We start from the raw sequence: 6,000 nt of genomic DNA, 5'->3' as shown, positions 1-6,000 counted from the left end.
TAGTGTCCTTACAAGAAGAGGAAGAGAGGGGCTGGCCCCATGGCCGAGTGGTTAGGTTCCAGCACTCCACTTCAGCGGCCTGGGGTTCACCAGTGTGAATCCTGGGTGTGGCCTTAGCACCGCTCATCAAGCCGTGCCGTGGTGGCTTCCCACATAGCAGAACTAGAAGGACTTATAACTAGGAATTGCAACTATGTACTGGGGCCTCAGGGAAAAAAAAAAAAAAGAGGAAGATTGGCAACAGCTGTTAACTCAGGGCCAACCTTAAAAAAAAGAAGAGGAAGGGAGACCAGAGCTCACATTTGCTATCATTTTCTCTCTCTGTCTGTCTGTCTCTCTCTCTTTCTGCCATGTGAGGACACAGCAAGAAGGCAGTCAACTGAAAGCCAGGAAGAAAGAATGCCTCCCCAAAATCTGTGAGTATAACAAACCATGTTTTCAGTGGCAGTATCCTGATCTGGTGGCCTCGCCATACCTGAATAATAATAAAACCTATATTTCACAACATCTTGGTTCCTCCATGACACTGGGCTGGAGCATCGTGAGAGAAGGATATGAGTCCCTGAAGTTTGGGGGCATGGAGTGGGGGACATAAAGCTGAGCAGCCGGCTAGAGCCACCGTTGCTGGTAGAGCGAACACACAGCAGAAGCAAGTCTGACACAGCGGAAGCTGCATAGCAATGAGAACACCCAGCGGAGTGCCTGAGGGGGAGAGGGCCCAGGGGTGTGTGATGGGGAGCAGGAGCCAGGAGGGTCACAAAAGGACAAGAAGAAGGGGGGAAGGAGGGTGAAGACAAGTGCAGTGCAGAGGGATGACCTCAGGTGGCTCTGCAGTAGGCGAACTCCCACTTTAAAGGTTTAGCATGATCCAAGTGATTTCTCCCTCACATCAGGGTCCCCTGCAGGTGTTCCTGGATGGGTGGGCATCCCATGGCCTTTCAGGACCCTGCTGCAGATGGCAGGAGAGATGAGCCAAGCCTGGAAGACACGCCCATCATCTCTGCAGATATTCCAAAAGCCAGAAGAAGTCATGAGGCCCTCGAGGAAGAGGAGATAAATGCCAATACCTGGCTGGCAGGTTGCTTCCCAGTGAGAAAGAAAAAAAAGGAGCCCCAGATGTGCTGAATGGATATGAGGCTCACAGCCAGGCTGGGACCCTCTCTCGGGGGGACACAAACAATCTCACAGGACATCTGCTTCAGTCAACATCACTGTGCAACCCACAAACATCCCCCTCTCTCACTGAGTGATGACTGTTGCTTCTTTACCTAGAACAACTTTCTCCTCACTCTCGTCTTCTTCTTGTGGATAAGCCTTCTGGAGATGCCCAACGTGGGGTATCAGAATTGGCCACCCCAAAATGTGTCTCTTTGGCATGAAGATTATTTGGGGCTGGTTACTTTTAAGAAACTTCAGACAGGGAGAAGCTCTGAAAAGTAGAAGTTACCCTTTGCAAGAGATATTTACATTTGTAAGGGAAATCATCTGTAAAGCTGTCTCCCTCTCTGTACCAGGAAGAGGGGGATGACCTTACCTCTAGAAACTCTTATCAATGCAGAAGGCAGGACTTAAATCTGCACAATAACCTCCCTCTTGTTTACTGTGCTTTTCTACCGTAACTGACTCCCCCCAGCCCCAACATCCTCCTTTGTCTTTAGCTGAAGACAGGATTTAAGGTAACATCCTCCACCATTTTGTCAAGCTACCCAATTTTCCTGGATTTCTCCCATGTATATATGTTATTCAACTTGTTTGATTTTTCTCCTGTTATTCTGTCTCATGTCAATTTAATTTGTAACCCAGACAGAAGGACCTAGAGGGTAGAGGATTTGTCTTCCCCCCCGACACTGATCACAGAACTACCCCTGCTTCCTGACAACACCCAATCCAGAGTAAGCTCTCTCTTCCTTTGACCATGTTCAAAATGACTCAAGAAAATCCGAATCCTAAGAGAGCTCCTTTCTAACACCCTGTACATTGGTCTGCTCAAGCTGCCATAACAAAGTACCTCAGACTGGGGGCTTGAACAACAGAAATTTATTTTTTCGTGGTTCTTGGGGCTAGAAGTCTGAGATCAGGGTTGATGTCTTCTGAAGCATCTCTCCTTGGCTCATAGATGGTCATTGTGATATTGTGATTTATAGTAAGAAATATATATTTGGTCTGCATCTTTTTTTCTGGCACAGATCGCCAAAACTTTTGGAATTTCCTAAGTGATGAGAGCAACAGAGGGGTCTTTTGTTATGTTAATGAGGTGACTTTTGGATCCCACCTAAGGATGGGGGTTGGGTTGGTTGCCAAGAGAACGGACCCAGTGATTATGATGCGGGGTCGGTGAGCCAAGGAGTCGAAAGAAAGATTTCTTGGACTCTCAAGGTCTGGCAGTAGTGCTCTTTTATTTAGAGAATAGTGTGGAATAGCATGGGGACAGGACCCATGGGCAGTCAGGCTGCTGCGTGGTGACAGGGCCCACGGGCAGGAGGAGCCGCTGCTGCCGCAGCTTCTGTTGCCCACATGGGTGGAGAGTAAGGCTAAATTTAAGGCATAGGTATGAGAGCCATCTCTTTACAAGACGAAGGAAAGAATATGTAAAAAAGTTAAAATGGTATCAGTGCAGGTGGGGTCTGGCCATTGGGTGGTCTCACAACTCTGAGATAACAATCAAATCGGATTAAGTAAAGGCCAGAAGCCACCACCCTAAATCAGTTACACGAGGTTGCCAGACAATAACCAACTTAAGTTCTTGCCTTCCCCATTAAGAGTTTCTAGAGACAAGGTCATCTCTCCTCTTCCTGGCGCAGAGAGGGAGGCATCCCCACAGATCGGGGTTTCCCCCACAAATGCATATGCCTCCCAACAAAGGGCGAGCAAACTCTGCTCCTCGGAGCCTGCTTCTCATCTGCAGTTTTAAAAGTAACCAGCCTAAAAATCCTCATCAAGATGAGTCTGTGTCTCCTTTCCCTTTGCCCTCAGAGACTGGTCAAAGAGGGCAGAGAGAGTGGACAAGCCAACCTGTGACTCCCTCCCTTGGTCTTAGCCCAAGACTCCTCCAGGAGAAAGGGAGCGACTTTGAACTGGGCACCAGATGGATATTTTGCTATTAAGTTAGGCTGGACTATGGACCCCCTGAAATTGGGACAGTCGGAAAACCCCAAAATGGCAAGAAAATCTGGAAGATCGACTCCTGATGTAGCCTCGGGAAGGAAAAGGGACGCAGACAGATGGAGTGTGAAGGCAGGGTGGGAAAGAATAAAGCTGCTTCCTGTTCTCGCCAGTGAGCCCAGACTTTTTTTTTTTACTCTCATTTTTCTAAATTTTAAATTGCTTTTTTTAAGTAAAATTTTTATTTTAGAATAGTTTTAAACTTACAGAAAAGTCACAAGGATAGTACAGAGTTCCCATACACCCCTCACCCACTTTGCCCTGCTGTTAACATCTTACATTATTACTACAGTGCATTTTGTCACAATTTATGAACATTGATGCGTTATTGTTAACTGAAGTCCACATTTTGTTTGGACCTCCTTAGTTTTTACCTAGTGTCCTTCCAAAGAAGACATTCAATCAGCCAAAAGGTACATGAAAAGGTGCTCTACATCACTAATCATCGGGGAAATGCAAATGAAAATCACCTCACACCTGTTAGAATGGCTGTTATCAGAAAGATAAGAGATAACAAGTGCCGACAAGGATGTGGAGAAAAGGGAACCCTTGTGCACTGTTAGTATGAAAGCAGACAGGTGTGGCCACCATGGAAAACAGTATGGAAGTTCCCCCAAAAATTAAAAATAGAACTACAACCAGCAAATCCACTTCTGAGTATTTATCCAAAAGGAATGAAATCACTATCTTGAAGAGATCTCTGCACCCCCATGTTCACTGCAGTATTATTTACAATAGCCAAGATATTGGAAACAAGCTGAGTGTCCACTGATGGATGAATGGGTAAAGAGAATGTGACACACACACACACACACACACACACACACACACACACACACACACTGAAATATTATTCAGCCATAAAAAAGGAAATCGGGCCATTTGCGACAATATGGATGAAACTTGAGGGCATTATGCTAAGTGAGATAAATCAGACAGAGAAAGACAAATACTATATGATCTCACTTATAGGTAGAATCATAAAAAAAAAACTCATAGAAACAAAGAACAGATGAATGGTTGCCAGCAGTAAGGGGGGAATGAGGGTGATTGAGTGAAGGTGGTGAAAGGGTACAGATTTCCAGTATAACATAAATAAGTCCTGGAGATGCAATGTACAGTATATGGCTAAAATTAACACTGTATTATATATTGGGAGATTGCTAAGAGAGTATATTTTTAAAGTTCTCACCACACACACATAAAATGTAACTATGTGAGGCCATAGATGTGTTAACCAACATTATTGTGGAAATCATTTTGCAACATATACGTATATCAAATCATTACATCGTACACCTTAAACTCACACAGTGTTATATATCAATTATATCTCAATAAAGCTGGAAAAATATAGACTACTACAGGGACTACCTAGATACCCACCACCTGGATTCCACCATTAATATTTTGCTTTATTACATATCTATTCCTCTGTTGATCCACCTTATTTTCTCTTTTGATCCATTTCAAAGGAACTTGCAGACACCATTACACTTCCCCTCCATACTTAAGCATGCATGTCATTAACTAGAGTTCTCATCTCTCTTTCAAGGTAGAATTTGCAGAGAAATGCACAAATCTTAAGCTTGCCACAAATGCAGACCCCTGTGCAACCCAAACCCTTGTCAGGATGCAGAACAATGCCGTCACCCCGGAAAGTTCCCTAGCTCCTTTTCCAGTCGGCTCTGTCCTCACCCTCCCAGAGGTAACCGCTGCTCTGATTTCTATAGCCACCATAGATTAATCTTATCTGTTCCAGAACATCATCTACATGGACTCATACAATATGTACTCACAACCACCCTGTGAAACTGGCAAGTGTCCCAGAGTTTAAGTCTCAGGGAGCACATGCTGAGAACCCTTTAGCCAGGATGTGCCCTGGTCTTCCATCAAGAAAGGCTAGTCAGAAGGCCTTCCTGGAGGCGGTGGCATTGCTGCCTCTCTCAGGCTGCTCCTTCTCAGCTTCTTTGTGGGCCCCTCTTCCTCCGCTTGCCCCTTCCATGCCGGCACTGCTCAGCGTCTGGCTAGACCAGAGCTGACAAACCAGCCAGCTCCAACCCACGGACAGGTTTTATTTGGCCCACACAGTTTTCTTCTTGTATTTGAATTAGTTTTAACATTTAAAAGCTGAGGGATTTTGCTTTTAAAAATATCTATATTTCTGCCTTCTCTTGGGAATTTGGAACATCTGGTGATGCTGTGTCCCTCTTCCCATATGGCAAACATTGGCTGAAACTAGATAGCAGCAGCCATGTGCTCTGAGCCCTCCTCCACTGGGGGGTTCTCATGCACCAAAGCACTGAATTAACACCTACAGCACTTGGGATGGTGCTGGAACAGCATTCAGCTAAAAACCCTAAAAATGCTCCAGGACCACCCCATAATAACCATTTGTCTTCCCCAGGAAAAACAGACCCAGGGAACAATGGCAGGAGAAGTCAAGGAGAACAAATTTCTACCAGGTCTCCCAAACACTCAGATGGATGCCTTGGACTTAATTAATACAGGCTAATGGAATTCTCCAAAGAGGCTAGAATGCAGGCCTTTGGGGGCCTGAATCATGTAAGAGAGACAGAGAGATGGACACAAGAGAAAGAGCCAGAGTGAAACAGAGAGAGAGAAAGGGAGATTCAGTCAATTCAAACTTTTTTCTGAAAGGAATAAAAGGGAGTGGAGATTGTGTGTGTGTCTGTGTGTGTCTGTGTGTGTGTGCGTGTGCGTGTTCATGCATGCACACACGTTGGGGGCAGAGTACAGGAACCAAACATTGAGCTCCCCCTGGAAGCAATACAATCTACTTCTACCTAGTAGCTGTTATCCATTTTCTAACACCAA

This window comes from Equus asinus, chromosome 26, assembly GCF_041296235.1.
Source record: "Equus asinus isolate D_3611 breed Donkey chromosome 26, EquAss-T2T_v2, whole genome shotgun sequence".
Classification (NCBI taxonomy): Eukaryota; Metazoa; Chordata; class Mammalia; order Perissodactyla; family Equidae; genus Equus; species Equus asinus.
Note: the sequence above shows the minus strand (reverse complement) of the source record.